This window comes from Ischnura elegans, chromosome 9, assembly GCF_921293095.1.
Source record: "Ischnura elegans chromosome 9, ioIscEleg1.1, whole genome shotgun sequence".
Classification (NCBI taxonomy): Eukaryota; Metazoa; Arthropoda; class Insecta; order Odonata; family Coenagrionidae; genus Ischnura; species Ischnura elegans.
In genome coordinates, this window is record NC_060254.1 from 100,590,657 (window position 1) to 100,617,217 (window position 26,561).

The 26,561-nt window shown below is 36.9% G+C and overlaps 1 protein-coding gene and 1 non-coding gene across 2 annotated transcripts in view; one reads left to right on the forward strand and one right to left on the reverse strand.

Annotated features, from left to right (window-relative positions):
- The window catches only part of LOC124165295 (lachesin-like), a 1,070,179-nt gene that overhangs the window by 906,075 nt on the left and 137,543 nt on the right, over window positions 1-26,561 (forward strand). The window lies entirely within an intron of this gene.
- Window positions 20,877-20,948, reverse strand: Trnaw-cca. The gene has a single exon. It is a non-coding gene; the product is annotated as a tRNA-Trp (tRNA).

Consider the following 26,561-nt stretch of genomic DNA (forward strand, 5'->3'; position numbering starts at 1 on the left):
TAGAAACTAGGTCCCTATGGCGTCACGTGGAGTGGAATCGCATGGGCGCCATTCTGGCCTTTTTCAAATGAGGTTAAAATTGACCATTACCATTCGTCTAAACCGATATTTCTGAAAACCAAATCATTTATACATAATGAATAGACTAACGGTGGGTAACGAATCGTAATCAATGGCTTTCGTTTTCTTTGATGAAGGAAACTACCATATTCGTGGATTGGAGTGTCCGCTCTCATTGAAAGCGCAAAAACGTACCAAAAACAGCCTGCCCACGAAACGGGAGGCAAACAGTGGCAAGCCTCAATTATTCACTATTGTCATATTATTCCTGCTTTTTCTGGGTTTAGCAGCAAAGAAAGGCCTAAGAAACACTATAAGAGGCCTTGTGATAGGTCTAACAATAAGAGATGAAAAGTGACTGATTTGAGAAAACATCAGCAGCTGAGCTATCGCTAGCCACATCTATGACACTGCGCTCGCAAGGGAATGAAGCGGCAACGAAGATAATTATGGAAATGGCCACGACTACCCCCACTCGAGGGAAACGGATATTACAGAAATGGAAGAAAATACCTACAATTACAAATGAACTGACGCCAGAAGAAGCTCTATCGCCGATTGTTGATTGCGATGTATCAACATTTCTACACAAAATTATTCTTAAGACTGCCAAGATGTGTGACCACCAGCTTTATCCAAGTTATTAAAGGGCTAGACGCAAAAAAAAATCTTCATACCCAGAGGGGATATCAGTGGAAGAAAAAAAAATTAAAGTGGAGCTTCAAGGGCTTCTGAACCACACAGCCTCGCACATCATAGCATCAATGCCAAGATTCAGTGATGATCACGGGGTCAACTATGAATGCAAATGAAAACTAGTTGTAGAACTGGTGAATTTATTCTCTGTGTTTTCTTATGATTTATATATTTTTGTTAATTTTTCAATGGTTCATATATAATTTCATGTGGTCAGTTGCATTTTTCAAAATATAAAATGCTCGCGAGGAGATTTATGATGAGAGTTATATCAGAAAAAATGATGACCCAAAGTTCAGCTATTAATTAACTACAACTTATGTCTTGAAACGCAGGTTTCGGCTCTCCCACAGAATTTTTTTCATCGTGCTCTTCTCCATTGCTTTTTTTCATCGGTGTTAATAAAAAATGTTTTAGCAGTAACTTTGGTAACCGTTTTTTTCGCATCCAGTGTGACTTTTAAGCAAGCTAGTTGACATATATTCTTACATTTCATTAATAATTTATTTTTTTAGCGGAATATATTTCGCGTAAATATATATCAAATGAGAAACCTCTCCATTTTTCGTTTGCCACCCTTCCGTTTCGAAAACCGCGCGCGATGATATCTTATTAGCGTAAAAAGTATATCATTAACGTAAAAGTAACTCATTACGTAAAAAGACTGTACATTCCGTCAAAATAACATCATAAACCACAATTCAATACTGAAATTTTATTTTTAAAATTTTGTTTTATTCCCAAACACCGAATACAGATCATATTCAGCCATTTTATATTCGGTATTCGAAAAATTTAACGATTGATTACACGAACAACCAATCTCTGGAGAAGGGAAACCTAATCAGGCGGGACTCGAACCCGTGATTTCTTATATGGCCGGCGAGGACTTTACCCAGCCGCCACCTAAGTCTATAATATGATTTTGACGAAATGCCTGCTTACATAATGTAAATAATATCGTCAGCAATTTCGGAAAAGGTTAAACTCTTCTGGCTTCTGCTATTTTTAATTGGCTCGCCGGCATTTAGGTGTCAAGTATCAACTCCGACTGAGACCCCTGTTTCAGTGACCCGTATCATATTTTTCATGAGTATCAAATTTCTCCTCGGAGTCTTCGCGGGTGAAGTTGGGAAGGGAGCTGCCTTTTCCCCCCTTTTTCTCCCTTGAGGCGCTTCGGCTTCGGTCTCCATGTCCCGGCTCTGCGGCTAGAGGCCTTCGTGAGCCGTTAAATTGAGAAATTAAAATGCTAGGGCGTCCCTTAGAGACGTTTCCCTAAGCTCTGTGCCTCATGCATGCATTGGTAATCTCAGACGTTGTAGAATGCCTATCTACTCGTTTTGAAACTAGTTCCTTGTGACGTCACGTGGAGTGGCATCGCATGGGCGCCAATCTGGCCTTTTTCAAATGAGGATAAAATTGACCATTTCCATTCGTCTAAACTGGGATTTCTAAAACCAAATAATTTGTATATTATGAATACACTTATGGTGGGTAACGAATCGCAATCAATGCCTTTCGTTTTCTTTGATGAAGGAAACTACCCTATTTAGAGCGAATTTATTAACTTCAAAGAAGTAAAAGATTCATTCTTCGGAGAAACTCTTTGACACTTATTGTTTATGCTACCACGTAAAAACTGCTGTTTAAGATCATATATACTAGCTCAATTTGGTTCTCGTTGATTTCATTATTCAATACCGAATAGGCATAAATCTCGGCCATCGGTTATTCATCCCGGAACAAATTACTACTCATGAATCCGTAGGCATATTCTTCACCTCTCCAGCCAAGTTTTCTTCTCCCAATCCACACGCTATTTTTCCGTCCAGTTTTCTTTGCACCGACGTTCAGATATCTCCACCATTCGCCGTCAGGAGGCGAAGTGCTTAATTGAAAAAACATCGGCCTTTAAATCGGCCGATAATTTGTGTGCGGCCCTATTTCGGTATGCTTCAGACCTTACGCTTAAATAAATCGTCCCAGTTTTTTTCTTGATTTTTTTTCATTTTCCCCCCTCTGTTGGAGAGCGAGGATTTGAATCTAGGGTGCTGAGAGGGGTTGGAGAAAAAGGGTGCCGGTTTGAATGGGGTGGAATGGTGGCGGGAAAAAGGATAAGGGATGAGAACGGTCGGATAAATATCGCAGCACGACGTGCTTCTTTCCGCGAGACCTCCGACCTATCCCGCCGTTTTTATTTTTTTTCCGCTAGCCCTACAAGAGACAGCCGCGCGGCCCGCTCTGTTTCTTTCGTGTGTGTTGCTACGCGAGATATAAAGTGTGTTCGCGTGATAAGTGGGCCAGGAAAGCGATGCCTACGATTTGGAATGCAAAAGAAAGGGGGGGACGAGTGTGGTAGTGACTCCTGGAGGAGGTGCAGCGGAGATATTTGAGGAGGTTTGGAAAAGGGAAGAAACGAGCCTTTAAATAAACGATTGTGTAAATCTTTCTGTTACAATTACCCGTGGAACCAATTACGGTCTATCATTCAACCGTCAGTAATTTTCTTCGCTACATCTTTATTTATAAAGCCCTTAAAAATATCGAGTGTGGTTCGTCAGTTTGGGGGATTAAAAAATCATTCATTGCAAACGTTTCGGGATTTAATGAATGCCATCTTCAGGGCTACATAGAAAGAAACATGTGATGGAAAAACACTTACATCACATAGATTATTTAACACAATGGATGTAATTTTAAGAGAGGTAAGTAATAACCTTAGGAGGTGTAATATAGGTTGATCATAATTGCTACTTCATATTTGAATGAATGCTCTTAACACTTATAATTAATGGAATGAATATGATGAATAGCATGATGTCTTTAGGTGCCACTAATTTATAAGATCTAAAGGCCAGTTTACACGGTACAATAATAGGTACGAGTTAATGTCTAAATGTATGAGTGCGTGAATGAACAATTAAAAACGTCTTGTTCAACCTACCAACTTGCGCGATCGAACGAACAAAAGATGGAACCTGTAGTAACCTCAAAGCACTGCAGGATTCCTTCTCTACCACTTGATTCATAAAGCCATTAAAAATACTCGACGGTTCGGCAAAAACCATCCCGAAGTTCGCTGTGAGAAAATGGCTTGGCGGTGGAACTGGTTAACACACCTGACCGGCAATCGGGAGATCCGGGTTCGAATTTCGGCTAAGTCAAATATTTTTTCATGGAGAACTTCATCCGTTGGTGTGTTTAACTGTTTGCATTTTTGTTTCATGTTTTCGTAGATGTTACATTCCGGTCCACCAAAATCGTTCATGCATTCACACATAAATTCGTACGTGGTACTTACCTAATACATCGTGCAAACAGACTTGAATAGACAGCTGGAGTTAGATATGAAGAGGTGTTACTGAAGAAAATCAAAAGAAATCGTAATGAGAAGCAGCATCCGCTCTGGCTTAAATTTAGAAGGAATCTCTTCATTGGCAACGTCAAAGTCATAGCAATAAGGTGAGAAATACAATTCTCACGCCGTCATTCAACACGAATTTTGGAAATATAACTGAGAACTTCAGGCTTGACTTAATGAAACCTCTCCATATTGGAATAAAAGGAGTAAACCTGACTAAGTTTTACTCCTTTATTTCCAATATGAATTTTGGAATAGATAGATGAGGGTAGAAATCACCCTTGACTTAACCAGAACTCAGTATCACTAATTCACGCAAAAAGGTCAGTTTCATTTCATGGGCCACCTTGTACTTCCAGGATTGTATTTAGGGTGAGCGAAGGCTTCAGCCGGGGTCCGAACCCGAAACCCTTCGCTCGACCGCCAAGAGCTTTACTCACTAGTCTACAACGCTTCCTTAGGATTATAAATGACGGAAAAATGGAGGAGAGACCAAGAGAAAAGCATTGAAGTAGAGAAGATAATCGGGGAATTATAAGGCGTAAAGCTTGGCATAGCTTGGTAAAGGGAGGAATGCAGGACTGCACTGTACCAATATTAATGATGGTTTAGAATATTTGTCATGCTTTTTAACTGTGGTGAGAAATCGGTTGTTAATCGATGGAAATATAATGGTGAAAGAATATTTAAAGGTGATATTTTTAAATTACCTTGAATGAGCTAAAGGCTTACTAATTTACTACTTTAACCGCTAAAGCTCACAAGGTGTATAAATGCACGGGGAAATATTTCCCTTGACCTCGATTTGAACCATGATGCACCCGAGGAAATTGGCACCGGATAATATAAAAAGGATATAAATCACAGAATAAGAAGATAAATTGGCTACAAAAGCATCTGAAACGAATTTGGAAAATCCTTATTCGTATCTAGGTCAATGCCATTGATTTTTCCCCTGCGTAATTTTCGGGTGTTAATTCCGAAAGTTTTTCAGCTGCCGTATTCAGTTACAGAATTTTGACTTCGAACTCAACCAAAATGAACCTTTCATCCGAAATTTTTAATTAATTTATGCAGGCATTGAAACATGCACGTATTACTTCATTTTAAAGAAAAGATTTTTTAAGTCAAACATAAGTAAATATAATCAAATTAAACATCAATAAATTTATACAAAGTTAAGCCCTGATGATGGTTTTAAATAGACGGAAACGTTGGCTATAACTTGTTTGTGGATGACATACGTTGACCTAAACTCCAGGAAATATTTTAACATGAAAATATTTCAATAAATTCACGTCATGTAGAATCAAATTGCACGATTTTTTCATGACTTCCATGATTTTTATCATTGTCATTATTATAAAAGGCTTGCTCATTATTTAATTAATTTACATTTTTCATGCAGTAATGACGATATGACTTCGAAAAAAAATTGGGAAACGATAATGAGATATTCGTCGAAAAGGCCAATTGTGAACGGAAGTTAAATTACCTAATATTTTGCATAATTTTGCCGAAATATCTATTTCTTAAAGTCAACTTCCTGAGTCTGGTCCAAAAACATTTCGTTTTATCATTTTTAGGCCCATAATAACATGAGACTTGCTGTGAAGCTGAAAAATTTTATCATAAAAAATCAGGTTTATAAATGTAAACAATCTTTTTCCAGCGTAAATTGAAAGTATTATTTAAAACACCAGCATTTTAACAAGCCGTCCAAATCGTATTTATAACATGTACATTCAAATTCTGAAGCTCAGTTCACCATGATTATTAATTGAATTTTTTCGCGGTATTCTTACATGTTATAATTGTGTGAAGAGAATGGGCGACACAATATGAAAGTGGAGGAAAATTGTTCTGCTCTGGATAAGTAATCGATCAGCATCAAATAAATTAGAGGTATTCCAATGGTGTCTGAGTTTTAAAAACCATTTTTTATAATTTTAAAGTGTCAGTCATTTCATTTTTTTAATGACATCCTGCATCAAATCGTTATGACTCAAACTGTTTGAGTTACTTTTATTCACATGTTTCAATCCCTAAAAAAAAAAAAAAAAAAAATTGAAACTTCCCTTGTCAGCGGTATACTCACATCCAATGCTTAGTTATTATTTACTGAAGGAAGGAATTAGTGATTTGTTTATGACGAGTAGGATTATTTATTATTATTATAAGTGATTATTATTAATAAATTATTAAAGAGTATTGTTAAAATGATTAGGATTAAGGTTAAAATTACTTATTGTTAGAAAAAATGAAGAAATTTTGTCGTAAAAGTTTGTATTTAAAACCGGTTACTCAAAGGATAATCTTATAGGATTAATTCTTTTGCAGAATTGGCTGGGAATGTCCCTCTTCTCGCTCCTTTTTCTTTGCGTGCGACCCGATTTGGGAGAAATCGAGGAGCAAGAAGGCGGAGGCGGTCTCGTATGAAAAAGAGGGTTGCATGAGAGAGCTCCCGACCGGTAGTCGCGAAAATGGCCGAGTGGCCGTGCATCACTCACAGTCGTGCTTCCCCGCCCCACCCACGGAGGGATCACGAGTGAAAATGGGACGGGAGGCGATTCTTCACGCTGCGCACACGCCTCGCACACCATGCGATCTTCATACTGCGTTAAGGAGGTCCCTAAACGACGCGTCAATTCAAAACAATCACTTTATTTCAAATTCTCCTTGCATATACCATGCTAAAATAGTTCTCGGAGTATAGGTCAAATGTATGTAATGCAAAAAAGTTTCAGCCAACGTTTCAGTTTATTTAAAACTATCATCAGGGCTTATCTTTGCACACATTTATTGATAATTATTAATACCAATAAATATGTGCAATGCTAAGCCCTGATGATGGTTTAAAATAGACTGAAACGTTGGCTGACGTTTTTGCATCACATACATTTGACCTATACTCCGAGAACTATTTTACCATGAATTAAACGAGGTCAAGATAAGAAAAAAAAATAATTGTATACACCATATTCAATTATTCCGGCCCATGTAAATTTTATTTAATTAAATATAAAAGGGAAGAAAATGAACATGAAAATGAAGAATGCATATCATTCTTTTCTTTTATTTTTGATGTAAACCATCATATCTTTTATGTTTGATCACACTTTACTGTAGGTTACATATGTGTATGAGTTTGAAATAAAATTCCAGATCACGAATTCAAGTACACGGATAGGTTTTTTTTAAATCGGCAGTTGATAAGATATCTGGAGTAGAAACGTTAAAGTGCAAAGTTATTAATTTTTTTTATTTTGGTTAGGCAAAACATATTAGCTGTTGTTTCGAAATCGTAGGCAATGCTTATGAGAATTTAATGTGATTTGAATGAATTTTCAATGATCCAGCAAAGCAAGTTAAATTTCCTACCAATTAGCTCTGAATGTGCATTAAAATTTATTCTAATTATTAAAGAGTTGCCATGGATAAAGTATATTTGCCATGCTTCACTCCTTGTTATATTTGAAATGAAAATTCCCTTACCTGATGGTTACATTCTGTTAAGCACCTAATATAGTTAGTGTGGAGCCTATATGCGTTTCTCAACTCATAAGATCGGATTTCTACAAAGTTAATTTATAAGGAGAATATACATACCCGAAACCAACCTATTCGCATGGATTATACATCTTAAATATTTTACTTATTCACTTTTATTTAGGAAAGCAATAATGGAATTATACGGCGCATGTTTTTTTGCGCAGTTCCTGAGAAACAATATTCACGCGGAAACCCAAGGAGTTGAAGTTATGAGCACAGGGGTTATTAGGCCATCAACCCTTGCAATAACTTAGCCGTATTCTGGCATCATCTTTTTGTGACCTAGAAATAGCTTCATAATAATTCACCGAGTTGAGGAGGTGAAATTTCAAATAAAGATGGCTTTTTTCCTGATAAACCAAATTTTTAAGTAGATATAAAGTCACTTGACTATAGAGATTCATAGGCCTAAAATTTTACTTAAGCTTTCTACTTTCAATTGAGCACCTTAGTCAAGGATCATTTGCCTTTCAATTTTATGTGCTACATGACTTTTTATGCGAACATTTGTTAATCCTCTTGCTTAATCCGTCATATTTTCTTAGAGATTTTTTTTATTATTCCCTTCAACGCATTTGCGTAATTCTTTAACATTTCACTCCTAATTTTATCCTTTTTACCTTTCTCTTCAATTATCAGTAATTTTTTCCCTTATTTCTCAAAATATGTCATCATTTGCATCAATTTTATCTTTTTTATTCTCAGCTTTCATATGTTCCTGCTTACTTGTGCTCTGCTGGATTGCAAAATAACCTCTTAATAAAATGCTTTCTCTCTTTTTATTATGAAATTTAATGTTTTTCGTTTATTTAATTTTGATTTTTAGAACTTGCATTGCCTTATTTATTTGCACAAACTCTTTTTGCTTTCGCGAGTAAGAATGTACCATAATTCTGGTATTTCCTCTTCTTTGAAACTAATTAATACCATATAGACTGGTTATTATTATATTGGCGTTTCACGATTAAAACACCGTATTAACATAAAAAAATAGCAGGTATTTTATGTCATATATTGCATCCACACGCTTGCCGCGTCGCCGTACTCTCCGCCGCCGCCGGCCAGAACCGGAGTCGGCCGCACGCTCGAAAAAACGATTTAAAATTCGGGTTTGCAAGTTGGTGCAAGGTTTTACTTTAGATCCACAATGTAGAAGCTTCATAGAACGACGTGGTATCACTCACTTGGCCGACGTTCATGGTAATATCTACTTTTTCTCTGCGTTTATGTAAAAAAAAGGGCTGAAAACAGACTCCGCCACTTTGTTATGTATCTATGATTATTGATGAAACAAAATCTTTAAAAACCCTTCAAATGAAAGAATAAGAAGTGTCAATTAAGATGGTATAACATTTTTGTCGATAAAACTATTCATGAAACCACTGCACGAGGATAAAGTTGGCAATTTTCAAAAAACATCGAGGGTGGTCTTTTTTGCTAAATTTGTTCAACTTTGACCTCACATATATTGTTAACGTGAAAAAACAGGAAAGAAATAATCTGGCAAGTTATGCACAATTTATTTAAAATATGTATGCGAAGTTTCAACTTCCTAGATCAAAAAAATCTTTCTTGCCCGCTGTGGGACGGTTCCTTTTTTGAACTGGTGAGCGGAAAATTTTCACGGACCAAGAACTACAACAAAGGCGTATTGTTACACTACCCGTAAAGAGCTGGACCCATCAGTTGGCGGTACATGAATCGTCAATGCTGACATTAAATCAATAATTATGTTCAAAACTAGGAAATAGTGTTACATTTCCACGATTACTTCAAATTATCTTCTGCAGAATATATTTTTCTTTATTCTGTATTTTTGCTTGGTGTCATCGTATAAAGCATACATTGGTAACCCTGCTTGGAGGGACCTATCAAACTCGTTAAAAAAAAACAAGGTATTTGGCGAGGTAGGATTATGATAGCTCTCAGATTCACTAATATTTTCCTTCCTACATCGGAGGATAGAATATTGGAATGGTTTACCCAAGGAAATACTGGAGCTATTCCCAATCATCACTCCGAGTTTAATGACGAAACTGAAAAAATATAATTGTGAGGGTAGTTTTCAATTTAGCATTTTATGTTTCGTTTTTCGGACATTATAAATTTTTGTACTATGTTTTAGCACTCGACCACATGGTTGACCTGTAGCAATTAGTTTGATAAATATCGAATGAGAGAAAATCCAAATGGGTAAAAAATGGGGCGGTGACATAAAAAATAATTGTAAAATGAAGGGATTCATTATTCATGCATCGTAAATCCCTGTGGAAGAAGTGTTATAAAAAATCAAAAAGAAATTGAAAAACTGAGAATTCCATAGCACCTAAATAATCTCGAGTGAAAAGCTGTTTTACTACAAACTAGCCAGATTTTGAGGAGATTCCTGGGCCGAGCAACATCGCACAATTTATGATGGGGTGCATTATCCTTCTTAACATCCGAGCCTAACCCTCATTTGCCTATTAAGACCTGTAGGTGAAGATTTCCAGTTTGAGTAAACCAGCTGAGAAAGAGAAAAAGGTCGAAAATAATAATCACAAAATCTATATAAATTCTATATCCGTCGATCGAAACGAAGAAAATTACTATCAATAATAGACCAGATTTTATGTTGAGTGACGAGAAAAATAGAAATTCTTATGCAATGGGTGTAAAAAGAACATGGGACAGGCTTTTATAGCATCAATTTCCACCCCTGTTATCGGCATCGTCCCAAAACAAACATAAAATTGTTTTACAATACTCAATCTTAATTCAAATACATGTGGCAAAATGCAAAAGCTTATAATAATAGTGTGTACTCGCCACATCATTAAGGAAAATTTCTCATCTAAACGCAGAAGTAAAGTTACTTTCCTCTGAGCCCGTACACTTTATTAAAAAAATCTCAGTTTAAACCGAAGAAAATTTAATGAAATATACGAATAGTGACCAGTAATAAAAGTGACAAAAGTAATAATAAGAATGTTAACATTAATTATGACAGTAAAAATAATGATTATTTATCCAAATACATTGTGTTGGCTTTAGGCTCTCGACTGCGCAGCCAGATTCTTTTGCTCTTCGTATATGGATTCATTTACTTCGCCGTGCGAAGTCGGCTTCAAAGTTGCACCACCTGCGAGCAGCGTCCCACACTCGGCGTGAGTTTACGTAGGAGTGGGAGAGGGAGCTTTCTCAGGTGGTTCGGTCTCACCGTCCAACACCACCCCAAGGCAAAGCACTTCGACGGATACCCACTGGATTTCACCCCCTCCACGCTCCTCCTCCTCACAATCTCTCTCGCGACGACTCCGCACCAAAGGGACCCTCAGGCTGTTTCTCATTTCCCACCCTCCCTCCAGCATTCCTGCGGACCTCGTCCATCTCCGAGAACAATCTTGTCTGCACGATCCTCCGTAACAATTCCACTCCCCTTGTTGCAGTTGAGGTAGTATCGTTCATACTGGATAAAACTGCAAATATTCAGTTGTTTTGAGACGTTATCATTTATCAAGAGGGCTCATCACACCCTCTTACCGGTCATTTCTTTATTTACTTCAAGCTGCACAACTATTTCAATCCTTACTATTTTGTTTTGAAAGTTTTCTTCGGAACTTTATGAGCGTTTTCCTGTGTTTAGCATATATGAAACTATATCACGCATGAGAAGACGCTGCAATAGAATTTTTGGATTCGAAGTATTAGAAATTTTTTATGAGGAGATCATGTGCATGTTCTTGAAAGTTCTATGTAATAGGTGAAGTTTAAATCCGAGAGTACTTCACGAGAAGTCGGGTGACCGGTATGATGAATGGAAGCATAATTTTTCCCATAAAATGTCAACAAAAATGTTCCCAAACGAAAGATATCTTAGAATCGAAGGACTATACTGCCGTTTAAAAAAAACGCTGAAGTAAAAAACTTCTAGTTAATTGACCAGTATATTATGCACTTTAACTCACCATTTTAACATAGACGAATTTTAAAATATTATTTGTCGATTAATTTAGTTTATTTGTTTGCACTGAAGTGATTCAATGAGTCTATTTTGCATGTAAATTACAGTTGCCTCAATTTTCATTCGGTGATACCCTAGTAATTTATACACTTTGACAAAATTATTCCTTGCCTTGGTATTAAGCCTTTTGTTAACAATAATTTCCACATCTCGTATAAACTCAAATTCTTAGTCACATCTACGATGGAAAAATTTCTCCATGGCGCGTCAAGTTTGAGTATGTCTTGTTTCCTGAGGAAAATATTTCATCTTCGGCAGGATAGTCCTTCGATTCTGTGATATCTTTCGTTTAGGAACATTTTTCTTGACATTTTATGGGAAAAATTATGCTTCAAGGTTTGAGGAAAGTACGAATAATTTCATGAGTATTAAGTGGAATGAATAATGGGATGCTGTATTGTCTGACGCCATTTCTGAGTTATTTTGTATTTACTCCTTGTCTGAATTCCTGTTTTGTGCTATTGATATTCCAGCACCTCGCAAACTTACTTGTAGTGCCAAAACTGCTTGTTGAAATATACTTTGACAGACTTTGAAGAGAGAGAATCGAAGAGAAAAAATAGGCTTATTTAACGAGCACCACACGCCGTTAATTTTATTTTTGAATATCCATGCTGCATCAGAGTATTTTATTGCGTAAGCAGTGTTCGGAACACCAAATTTTGCTTTTTACGGCTGGGTTCACGTAATCGTTAAATCATGCAAGCTTGTTTTTTGTGCCTATTTCACTTTGGGCCCGTACTTCTTCGTAATTTAGATTTACTTCTTTGCTCCCCTCCGCTTTTCATGTCGGACGCATAGCGCGAGGTAAGAATTTGTAATATCAAAAGTTCGCCGCTTACACATGACCCCCACGATGTTGCTCCTCATCCTGGCGTACTTGCTCTGCTTCCTTCCCGCAGAAAAATTCTATCGGCCTCGGACATTCCCACAATCTCCCACGTCTGCAACGCCATCGTCAATCCCGCAAGACTTACAAATAGGGTAGTTTCCTTCACCAAAGAAAACGAAAGGAATTGATTGCGATTCGTTATCAACCATTAGTGTATTCATAATATACAAATTATATATTATAAGTTTCTATACGAGTTGATAGGAGTTTTACATCATCTGAGATTACCAATGCATGCATGAGGCACAGAGCTCAGGGAAACGTCTCTTAATAATCACCTATTAAAACTGCCTATGGTCTGAAAGTTTCCTTCGTTTGAAAAGGCATTAATAATCCTTATTTAAGCCAAGCGCTACCTGCTAGCAGGGTATTCGGCTACCTGCTAGCAGCCTGCATCGTAGCAGCGCTAAGATCCTCGCCCCAAGGCCACTTCACACGATGGCAGCGGGAACCAGAAATACTTCACACGGGGTTTTCCCATCATTCATACTTAGCCGTCACATTTTCGCGCGCTTGAAAATTTTCACTTTTCGTTTAATCGCAATAAATTAATATTGTCATTTAAAAATCTAAAAGTGTGAAATTCGTACTACTGGAGTAATTATCTTTCGATTTAGGCAATAAAAAATTATAGGAAACATATTTATAGGGAATTATAGGAAATTATAGAAATATAAATAATATATATATTGGTGTATGAATCTCCTACACAGTGCCCTCTTTTTCTTTGCATGTTATGGGGTAGAGGGAGCGGCGTACGGGTGTGAATTTAAGTCTTTATACTAATCCTGAGCAGTATATCTAGTCGAGTACATACAAAGCATTTTTATAAAGAGCGTGTAGCCTTTCAGGTAGAGGGTTTGGCTGCAGATTTAGTGGTCATAGGTTCAACTTCCAGCTAAAGCCGTCGAACACCCTTTTCCCAACTATTTTATGCACGCCTGAGATGGACTCCCACATGATGGATATCAATAAAATTTTGAGAAAAACTAAGTCTTACATAATATTGCTAAATAATAACTCTTTAATAGTACTTTTTCTTGATGAAATTGGTTAATTGATTAAAAAGACTTCGTACCTGTAATTTAATAGCATTCATGCATACCATTGTATGTTCCCTGCATTATCGTCAAATTTAATAACCCGGTTTTAAGATGAAATTAGTTTTACGTTTAAACTTTAATTTTTTGTGGTTTGGTATCAAAACGCATTAACGGATAAAGTTAGGTCACACTCAACTCTTCTGTGATTGGCTGAAATCGAAAGCACTTAATCTAATGCTGGTTTTGTATTTAATCATAAAATATACAGTCAAATATTGTTGTACTTAAAATCGCGGAACTAGTTTTACTTAGTTTATTTGTAAATGCTAGGTTTTCAATAATTTTACGGCGGGATTGAATAATATCGATTCGAATATTATTTATTTTGTCTCTATATCCACATTCTTCAACCAATATCTATTCTATTTTCACAAATCCTCCGTATTATTATTCGTATCCAAACTTGAGTGCGAAAAATTCCTTTTCCGACAGTTGTTCTTGAAAACCGCAGAAGACTCCCGAGGTATGTTCGGCAACCCATTTAACCTAGCGTGAAGCTTTTCCAGGGCAGGCCGGCAGCGGGGGCTTAGCGCGGCGGGTTGCATCTCCATCCTCCGCAGGAGACTACCCTTATCCCCGCCCGTATGCATGCTTCTTCGCCCGCGCGTAATTCACGCCTCCGCACCTCACCGTGCACGTGCAACCGCCTCTGAAGCCGGCTCATGCCGCTCTCCTCGCGGATGCTTGCCGCTCGAGAACATTCCAAGCCCCATGACGCCACTTACATTCCCCCAACCCGCGATTTGCTCGCCCCAAATCATTCGCATGCGTACCACTGCAAAAGATGTTTGGCAGGGGATGTCAACGTTACGAAATTTTTATATTCAATTATCTTTGATAACTGAAGGCTGGAAAAGTATTGGAGAAACAAAAAGAAGGATAGAAATGGCGAAAGAAGTTTTCAAGAAGTAGAAAAGAACCTTGCGTAACAAGGAACTGGAATTAAAATTTAGGAAGAGATTGGTGAAATGCTATGTCGAGTCTGTTTATGTATGGATGGGAAACTTGGACGATGGGGAAGAGAGACAGGGACAGGATTGGGGCGTTTGAGATGTGGGTTTGGAGGAAGATGGAGGGAATACGGTGGACGGATCGAGTGAGGAATGAGCGAGTGTTAAATAGGATAGATGAGAAAAGAACGTTGATGGACAAAATAAATCAAAGGAAGGGTTAGTGGCTGGGACATTTGATGGGAGGGAATGGAATTTTGAAAGTAGCTTTGATGGGAACGATGGAAGTTCATTGACAACATAAAAATTAGAAGATATGGAGACTTCAAGGAGATGGTCGGAGACAGGGGGGAATGGAGACAGCATTGGCGCGGGGGACCTGCCGACGGGCAGAACAGCACAAGATGATGATAATGATTCAATTATCTTCGCAGCCACGAAAACATCGCATTTAAGGTCTTTAAAACGGGGTAATTTGACGAATCGAACAATCAGAAACTGCCATTCCCTTGATGGGCAACCGACACATGCGGGACTCGAACCCGCGCCCTTCGGTTTTGCGGGAAAGGACTTTACAGAGCCGCCACCGGGGTCGGTAAAAACTTTCCCCCGTGCCGGAAACCGAACCAGCGACTTTTAGATTTCCACAATTTTCATATATTCATATTTTAGCTTCAGATAAATTTGAAGCATTGTGCTCTAAACGATTCTATGTTTTCTTTTAGGAAATCATGTGAATAAAGATAGAAGAAATGGGAGGGATGTTTTTTTTATTTTTCCGACTTCTTAGCATAACTTTTACGAGCGAATTTATATATCATTGAGTACAACTGGATAATAAGTATTACGGTACGTTTGACATCTAATTGAAAACAAATTTATGTTTTATCGGTTCTTTAACACCGAAAGTACTTATAGAACGTTAAGACTGAAAACTTCATTATGAACAAACCATGCTATTTTATGACATTGAAGTGGCATAAGTTCTGAAATTAAGTGCTTATTTCAGAATTATCTCCTCACGATAGCAAAAATTCATGAAATAAGGAAAAATTCAATATATTACCCGAATACTATCTATAATATTAATTTCGTTAACTAATTATTTTTCTCCTCTCATCTAACAGCTAATCACATTTTATACCAATCTAAATATACCCATTTTTAAAACTACCCTTCCAAATATTTTAATTGCGCCGGTCTAGTTTTTAACCGTATATTAATTAAGAAAAAAATCTTTGCTAATTAAATTCCCTTGCACTATGCTATGTTTTCCTCCTATAGAAGTAAATGCCTAATTATCTTGACTTCTCCAAACTTGCATGCTTTCCGGCATTCTTTTCCCATCGCAAAATTTTATTAAACGCCTAGTTTTTTAAGATAAGAAAAATTTCGTAACCGATGAAATCTGCTTATCATCAAGTTAGTTTTCTTTTTCTCCTGGAGAAAAACATAAACAAATTTATCCCGCCATAATTTTCCCTGCCTTGGATATTGAACCCGTGTGCTCATCGTGTATTTGTCTTATGTGAAGTGGTATATCGGAATATCAGCTGAGAGCCATGTTTCGCTGTGGTTAGTTGTATGCAAATGTGTGGCTGTGTTCCTTTTCAAGGATAGAAGAGGTGACATTAATGAAAATTACAACAGCCTTTCGAGTCTAATCTCGAAGAAAGCCTTGTTTTTGCATAATTGACACAGCCAATTGAAATTGTTGAGATTTTGACTGCAAAAGAAAGATAAAAGGACATTTCTATTATTGATCAATTTCTTGTTTGCGGTTGATTTTACTTTACTGCAATCACACTGGTAATTTTAATGCCCTTGATAATTTTACATTTTTACGTTTTTTTTGCTCTCCTGAGGAAATATGTTCGTGAGCTAGTATATTTTTCCTCGTTAGTACTCTTTGTCTTTGTCCTATTAAATCTTACGTGAAGTTCCGACCATCTTGTTAGCTGAACCTCCGCACCGTTTTTGAAACGCGAGTGAAGAGAGCAAATATTAGGGAAAGCATTCGAAATTCCAACCCCTTTGAGTAATTTTTAATAGAAAATTTACCCGCTGAGTTTATTTACACTTGAAAGGCTTGGTTTATATTGTGGACGGAATTTCATTGTGAGGATAGAGAAAAGGGTAAACAGAAAATGGAATGTTATACTTTGGAGTTGCAGGGCTTTACTGACCTATTTCAGAAAGAATGAACTGGGTTAACTTAATATTACTGGAAAAGTATTTGACAAAATGTTTCCTCGAATATGAAAAAAATTACTTTTTAATTTGAGCAAATTTATCGCTATGAATGAAACGAATAAAAAATATCTAAGATAGTGATAACGGTAGTGATATTACAGTTATTTATGACGACTCAGCCATGGGCAGGGCCTTAATAAATAGATGTAACTTTTATGCAGGTTTTCGATATCGCCTTTTAAAAATAAAATCTTAAACTATCCCTTAAAAAAATTGGTGTAAGTTTTCATTGTAACTGTTACATCAGCGTGAAGACAGCCAAGAAATTCAAAAGGCAAAAAAGGTTTATGATGCTGTAAGCTGAGGGCAATGACCCGATAGCACGTGCCACTTTACTGGTATTAGGAATAATTCGTGTAAACGCGTGGCTACGAATACGCAAAGGACGATTTTACATGGAGTTTATATCTAAGGATCGGTGTAGCATTTAAAATTTATCCCAACATTTTTCCAAGAGAAGTTAGAACATAGCCCTTTAGTTTGGCTTATTCCATTGCAGTAATTCCTATGACTTCGGCTCGTGGAGTGACTTCCATTAATTTTTTCATAAACATTCCTTTTATAAGCTTTTTCACTCACAGGAGTAAAATTATCATTTTCATTTCTTTTAATATGCAAATAATTTCTATATATATGTCAAATAAGTATAAGCGATGCTTTTATTTAATTGAGGTATTTTTATGGAGGTTAAGAGCATTATCATTAATTTTAAATTACAAGGAACAATTAGTTATTCAATATGAAAACAACGTGATAGCAGCATTAGCGACCGTTTGTACCAAATATGTTAACTTAAAAATTTGAAAATATTTCAGTAAAAATTGAATTTTCTAATTTTTTTGGTCATTATGTTTATTTCGAAACCTACCGACGGAGGTTACTGACCTGCCATTTACCTAGATTTTGGTAACTGTTCATTGAGATTTACTCAATCCTGGCTATAATTAGTACTTTAGTGGGTTATATTCTATGCATTTTATTTATTACAAGGACTTGTTAGTAGAGATGTCTGGAGAGCTGTGTCATACAAATCCTGGAATTACTGGCTCCTGACGATTAAGAGGTGATATTTTGCGGAAAAGGAAGTTATAAAATATTTCAAGCTCGTTAAGGATATTTTACTTGGCAAAAGTAGATGTATTCTGTAAATATCTTATGGATAGAAGTGACATAATTTTTATGTAAAAAATATTTTAGTTGCTTCCGATTGAGGTTCTATTGCTCATTGTCTCTCTCAATAAACACTTGCTCGCTTGCAAACTCCTTGCTAATTCACTCTTTAACATCGATCCAAATGTAATGGCATTTCGCAAGAGGCAGCATTTGGTGTACCTTGTAGCTCCAAGGAGGTTCAGGTAGATGTAATCCTCAGTAAAATCAGTAAAGGGAATAAATATATCTGTTGTCTGTTGCCAAACGGTTTATAAATTAATTTAACTTAATTACTTGCAATTTATTTTATTTATGGCGTAAAAATATATAAAATAAATATGCTGTTTTTTCCTATACAAAGCCTTATATTTGCGTGAGTTTGTAGTTTTAGAATTTCTAACACAGTTTTTTGCGTGCATTGGCATTGAAATGTATGCGTTAAAAAACCTTTAGATTTCCAATGATATTTTTTCCAGAGAGGCTGGGAAATAGTTAATTATTGATTTTATAAGTGCAACGCCAAGCCGTTAGTGACCACAGATGAAGTTGTTTTAATATTTTACCGTCATAAATAGTAGGGATGAGAAGTACAAATTTATTTACTCAATATACGATCATAAACTGTGTATGCCACCTTACGATTGGAAATACAACTGCAGGTTTTTTTTTTAATTTCACAGCGATAGCCTCCCTGTCACGGCAACTCAGTGGACTAAATGGCGCCATCTCTGACGAATCGGTTGCGATGGAAATTCGAAAAATGCGAATGGATGCTTTAATTGGACGCGTGCCGACAGACGACCAGAGACGGAGCGAATTCGCGTCGGCAACCTTTTCCTGGGGAATGCATTGAATAAGGACAATCTGGGGAAAAAATTCCGTCCCGCCCTGTTCGGCGCGCAAAGTAAAAGCAAGAGGAACTTGAATAAATGCGAAACAAAAGCCATTTAAGGCCAGGGGGAGAGATAAAGGGGAAGATGGAAGAGAATAGGGATGGAGAAATAATGAATGTTGACGGGGAAAGGTAAAAAAAAACGTAAAAGAGAGAAATAGTTTCGTCATGTTTTTGTTATGTTGCTCCGGGGCGCAATACAGGCAATATTTTTCCTCCGCAGCGCGAAAAAAAGAAATAATAAATTAGGAATAAAAACTAAAAAAAACAGGATTAGAAAAAGAGTTTAGCGTTTTTTTTAAACAACGCGCTACATTTTCCGCATGAACCAGCAATAATACAAAATATGGAGGGGAAACAAGCATCTGAAGTTGCAGGATTGCCAAGGAGGTCGGCCATTTAGAACTATGATGTATGTGGGTATGTCTAAAATTGCAAGCCTACTCAGAGAGGGAAGCTTAGAAGGGTTGGATGGAGAAACGCTAGGAATGCATAGTCTAGAAGCATTCGTTGATAAGGCTTCGCCCTTTCCGCCGAGGTGAAAATTCTTGCCAGGTGACCCCACTATTCCGCTCATACGTCCATACGTACAAGTTTCTTCGCATTTTTAGTATGTCAGTCCTTAAAGCGACTTTTAATAACCTTCACTGCACTGTGTGTGAAGCATTTCTCTTGCACGAAGGATTTACTGCATTCCTTCAAAATCATATTCCACTGAGCATTTAATAAATCAGTTTTAATTATAATTAAAATGAAAATTAGGGGTGGATTTAATATTTTTTGTACGCGTCTCTACACTTAATAGCTGCAATATATTTGGTGGCATATCCATCTCTTTCTGCTTTTTCGTTTTCTCCTTTATTGCCTATATTACATACTGTGAATATAATATTATTCTAAAAGTTTTAGGTTGTCCATTAAAAATTATGTCGGTCAATATCCTAAAATTAGGCGTAAATTATGTTCGGGGGAATGGCTTTAAGAGTGATCATAGAGCTCAAGCTTATTTTCCCATCGTATATTTGGCTTCTCGATTTACAATGAACCATCGTCAGGATTTTAAGGAGCTTAATCAAGCAGTTGATGAAGTACAACCTTTGAGCAAAAATAACTCAGGCCTTTTCCCTCCTCTCCAATTCTATCTCTCCCAAGCTGGAGTTACTATAACTTTGATGCCATCTATTACGAATGTGCCTCTTTATCAAAATTATCCTCGATGCCGAGCTCGCGGCGAAGTTAAGCACAATAAATATATCTGATAAAACAAAGTTAACCTCTTCATTTCAATACGATAAGTGAAGTCTATGTCACTTCCAAAACAAAAGACTCTACTGACATGACATTTTCAGCTTTATCTGTATACATAGGCGGATAAAGGGGGAGGCATGGGGGCACAAATCCCCCCAAGACGCTTAAAATATTGACAAATTTTTAATACTGTTATCATTACGTTCGTTTTCTTTTTTTGTATTACCGAGCCTCCATTATTGAATTACATATTAATAACGATCATAAGTATTAAAATAAAGATAATATTTCTTTCAGTTATTAATCACAATTGTTCCCGCATTATACTTCGTAAATCTTGCATTTAGCTCTCTGAATGCGTATGAGTTGACGATTTAGCATATATCATTAGCGGCAAAATTTATTTATATTACCGCACAAACTAAGTGGCTTCGGTTTGATAATTTCCCAATCTCTCTTATGAAGGAGTAATTATAAACCATAACTATACCCAAAATCTATTTCCACCATTTTCGAAAACTGCGCGCAATGGCATTCACATCGAGGATGCCAACAGTGAATAACTGTAGTACTATCACGAACCCTCCCTAGAAGCCTATCACCAACTATCGCATAAAAGCACCAAACGTATCGAGATGGTACACGATCTTGATGGTCTTTCAGATTAACAGGCGAAGGCTTTACCCTACTGACGTTGAGGTCGGCAAAAAAATATGACCCCGACGTGATTTGAACACGCAACCTTCTGATCTGGAGTCAGACGCGCTACCGTTGCGCCACGGAGTCGCTCTTTCAAAGTGAAATGTTGAATTACCATGTCTCAACAAGTAGATGAAATAAGAAGTCACTTCATAGCCTCTTGCATTTCTTTTATCTGGCAACCCAAAGGGTGTGGTTAATTTTTCCAAGCAGCAGATGATATCCAGCGAATATGTCGACGTATCCAAATTAAGTTGTTATTACATGATGAATATTTTGACTACGCTGCATAAATAGCCTATTAGAAACTTCCACGACGATTTGTAAAAATAACGTTTCATGGGTATCCAAGTTGTAATATAGGTGATATTAAAAAATGGTTACTCCAAACAGTATCTAAACCTCCAATTTGAACGCAATTTGTCGCTCAGCGTCTCAAAGAAAACATTTTGGAATGGTTAAAGAAAATACTTGCAAGTTGAAATAACTTTTTTTTAACTTAAAAAAAACATTCATATAAAATTTAATTTCATGCATGGGCATGAAATATATGCATAATAATGATGGAGATATTGATATTAATGAAATGCTTAATACACGTTTTTTTACGGTAATAATAGTGTCATTCATGTAATGTATTAATTGCAATCATAAATGTGTGGCAGAAAGTCGCGAGCACCAAAGTTAATGCATGAAATAGTTGTTAATAATGTTTGTTTTAATTACGAAACGCATTTAAAAACTTTGCAATGACTATCGCGAAGGAAGGAGCATACAACGTATGGTACCTCAAGTTAACAAGTAGCGTCTACCGGACGCCAAAAACAACAAAATATTCGTATTAATTCCAGAAATGCCATGAAACATAAAATCATATTGGATAATTAACAAGCATAAAATAATAAGTTACTAGGAGGTACAGTTTCCTAAATTCACCTATTTATTTATTTATTTATTTATTCAGCCACCAAAACAGCACTATTTATTCAACACCAAAACAGCACTAACTCTATATTTGGTTTTATAAACAAAATAAATTATGTTAAAATGATTAAAAAACAAGTATAAAAATAGTCTCATAAATAACAATCATTTCCACCAAATACAATGCATAAAAAAAGGTGGGTAGCAAAAAGAAAGTCTTTTCAATTGGTTATTGAAATTAGTCCGGGAGGCGATGAGGTCAAGAGAAGAAAAAGTATTTGAGATGGAATTGAAAATAGAAGGTAAATGGTAAAAGGGGGATCTATGGAATATAGACAGACGGAAATTGGGCGGGTGTAGAGCTTCAGTGTTGCGGGTTTTGCAAGCTGGAATGTGGAGTGAAAAGAATGTCAAGAGGAAACACGATGTCTTTGAAAAACGGTGTGGGTAAAGAAAAAAAAATGCCTTGGCGTCTGATAGAGCAACGAAGGGCTAAAGGTAGCATATGTTCTGAACAGATTTGATATTCATAATTGCTTTGTTTGTATGCCTGGGGATTACCAAAAACAATAATAATCAAACCCATTATTTGCTCATTATATGTTGTGAAGATATCCAAGAGATGTTGCAACATGAACCTCTATGTCCGTTGTTGGACTTCGTTGCGACGTTTTTCGGTGGTTCCTTTGGGTATTTGAGAGCAGTGGTGCCGACTCCATGGGGCCTGAGGGGGCCCGAGCCCCCCCAAAAATTCATTACAGATGTGAGGAAAAAATGTGTAAGGCTTGTCAATTTTCCCCCGTAGTGTCCAAATATCGATATTCGAGTGATCAGGGTTCTAATGCTGATCAAATGACTCTTCTAAAATGCTTAAAAACTTAAAATTCACTACTGATAAAATTTACCTGGGCAAGGTCCCCGGTTTGGGCCCCCCCCCAATATTTTTTGTAGGTCGGCACCCTTTTTTGAGAGATAACCATACAACGTTAATTGAATTAACATAGATATTGCACGGATGTCATATGCTAACTCCGTCAATGTTTTCTGGATGTTGCTGGGATATTGATTGCTGCTTGGGAAGTACGTAAAGTTGCTTTGAACGCGTCGAAATCTACGTTGACATGGAATTTCGGAATGAAAACTTTGATGGCAGTGAATAGATAAGGGATTGACGAAACGATTCTTCTCTTTTTTGCCATTACTGTATCGTTTATTCATTCATGCAAAACAAAAGCACTCCTAGGAAACTTTTTTACTACTATTAGTTGCGAGATAGCGTCATTCAGCTCCTACTGTAGTTGCTTTCTTCAAAATGTAAGCTATCCTTTCTTCAAGCAATTTATTTGACTGAATAAAACCTTGCTATATTTCCGCTGAATTTATTTTCATCTGACGCGTTTCGTTAGTGTCACAGAGTTCCTTTTGCCATTTTTTGTAATAGGGAAACGCATGCAAAAATAAAGTCAGTAAAAATATTGTTAGTTTTATTTAACTTCCTCCTCGTATATAACAATACTAATAACATGTGCTACCTATCCTACAATTTATCTTATATGCATGAGAAATTCGATGAAATTCCATGTTAAACTTGTATAATACTCCGAACATGATTACAACATCTCGTGTCATTGAGGTAAACGTACAACTCACAATTATCAGGTAAACACTGTAAGAGTAAACGGGGCGGTGGGATACAGGAGGAAGACAAAGAAATCTTTACAGAAAGAAAAAATATGTATAAATTTTAAACATCAAGGAAAGTAAAGGCGTACATAGTTGACTAAAAAAGAGTGATTATGTGATAACAGGACAAATTTTAAATTTACCGAAAACAGAACCTTACAAGCTTGGATATTTAGAAATTCCACAGCGGTAAATTCTGACGTTATTGCATAAATTTATCCGTTAATTTTCGGCCAAACAATCTTTCGGGGTTTCGCCACGTTGGTTTTCGGAGATTTACAGAAACTCGGAAGATGTAGAGATGCACGAATCCAGAGCGCTGCGGAAAACTACGAGCACAAATTATCTCACATTTTTCGGAGTGGTAATAGTGCAAAACGTCGGGTTTATTTGTAGTGAACGGGGCTGAAATCTGCGTTGAAATGGAATTTTGGGGTGGAATTTTCCTTACAGCGGAGAAGTTTGAAGTGGTTGGAGGGAGGGGTGGTGAGATGAAGGCGGCATTAATAAGTAAGCTGCCGTGCGTAATGGATCTTCTAAGGAAAGGGGACGCTTCATGCGAGCCACTTATCACTCAAGACCGCGTCGTTTCCCAGCCCCACTCCTTGTCTTCTCATCCTAAAGCGATCTTCCGCAACTCAAAGCGCACCACTTTCCCCATATTAATCCACCACTGGAGACAACCAAAAATCTTCACGCACCTCTCATGCCTAAATGTCTCAAAGGTACCTGATGTAACAATTCTTTCCTTACTCACTCTTGTACTGATTGTAAAATCCAGTCTACTACTTCATCTACAAACTACCCCGCTAGCCGATTCAATAGGCGTGTGGCGGGAGTTGCTGGGATACCAGTCGTTAGAAAATGAAAAGGATATACTAAAACATATTTCTATAGTAGCTTTTATAATAAAGTCCTTTACTGTTCAAGGCAAAAAAAAAAATCTTATACCTATCCGTTCGTCAAAATATCTTTCTTAATAAATCATTTCTGTCGAATCTCTACGTATAGCTAGGTTCTGATGTGATGTGCTCCGTGTCGCTATGAAAGATATCTATTCTCTACTACTCAAAAAATCTAAAGGCCATTTTACACGGTACACAGAATTGCACAATCTGACGTACGTGCGAAGACGCAATCAAAATTGCGCCGTGTAAAGTGGTGAGTTGCTAGAATACATGCGAGAATGCGTGGATGCTAGACGGCAAAATAACCCCTGTTCTAATTTCGTTCATGCATTCGCGCAATTCCATTTTAGAAATTGATGCAGCTCTAACCTGCGCAATTCCGTGCCCCATGTAAAACGGCCTAATGGCAAGGGCGCAGCCTCCGAGTCTTTAGCGGCTCCCAGCCTAATTCGTTTTACATATGTTTAATTTTATATGTTCGCCCATGGCAGATTTTGGCGGATCACGCAGCTTTCCCTTGTATCAAATTAAATTTACGGATTAAGTATTTCTACGCCAGATATCATAGTTCATCTGCGTATTGAAAGAGTGGTCGGATGAGTGAGAAAGAGCATCTCTGTTTTACATGTTCATCCGATAGCCTTCCCACAAGACGCATCACGAAAACTATGTTATTCTGCAATCTTCCGGAAATATTTCTTGTATACCTTCCCACCATGTGTTACTCATTCTTGATCATAAGTGGATGAATTCCTTTTATTTCATTCTTTTTGAGCTGTCTGCTGACTACCACATTCCGGGAGCCCTTTCTCGACTGTTTCAATTGTATAAGTGTGGTTTTTTTACTTATTCCGCAATCGTACTACCTCAATCAGCGTGCGGCCCGTGATAAATGAGTATATTTTCAAATAAATTGTTTTCTCGGAGGAAATTAACTTTAAAAAATTATGGGCATTGTATGTTTTTAATTTCTATGCTTATAGCCATGTAGAAACGTGGGGGGATCTTGAGAGGAATTTTGTGTTTTGCATCCGTGACAATTCATTGCTGAAATTTCCACTTGTTGGCTAAATAAACCAGAAATTACCTCTTTATTTATGCGCAAAGTTTCCGCGATATGTTAGTAAACATTTACTGAATTGACGAGGAAGAATAGATTAGCATATAAAACAGGAACCTTTGAGAAGATACACCTGCTGTCTTTGGCAAAGTTAACGTAGTCAACACATTGCTGCTTAATATACCTTTCAAAATATCAAGATGTAATGAGGATCAGAGTAACCAAAAATAGCTCTAAATTTATCTCAGAATCCCCTGAATCTTCCTTGCCTCAAGCTAATATCAAGTGTTCAAGTCATTCTTAATTTTTTACATTCCCTGCTTGTAAAATTTGCATTTTCTCTCCTTGTATTGGATAGTGTAAAGCACTTATTGTTATGGTTTTTTTACGAAAATGACGTGGTTAAACAACGGTTCTTATATAGGTTTTACTTTCTTAACGCAGGATTTCTATTTCCTTTAATACCTTTGAAGTATGGTTGGTTACTTTTATTTCGAACAGTATTTTTCTAAAAATGTATATTTGGTTGTTTCTTATACAGTGAAGTCTCGATTCTCCGAATTCTTTGCTCCAAACCCTGCACGGAATATTCGATTTCTCGTACTAGCCAAAATAATAGCAAAAACAACTGTTTTGAAACGGAAGAAAAAATCACAGGCTTTTGATTCGCTCTTCCGTTCTTCAGTGCATAGAACCGCATAACTAGATAACACTGTACTCACCTTTTTCCTTCTTCGACGCAGCACCTTGCTGAATCATAGGCGCGCGTGGCAAGTTCAGCAATCGTCACTCATTAGTTTGTCAAAAGTTGTTACAGTGCGCCAAGAAATATGTCACGGAGCTATTCGAATTAAAAAATGTTAATTATAGAATTAAACGTGTTCGGGGTGGCAGGATTTCACTTCAATGTGCAGGTAGTTTTCTCCATTTCCGATAGTACGAATATTTTCCTTATACTATTAAAGTGCCACATTTTGAGAGTGATGCTAATTATTACTTTAATTGATGTTAATATTTATCACTTCTTCGGTGATACTAAATCCCTGTATTTTGGTCGTAAAAACAGCCAACTTATATGAGGAGCAGCTGAAACTTATATCTTGACTTACAGCCTCTCTCCTCCTC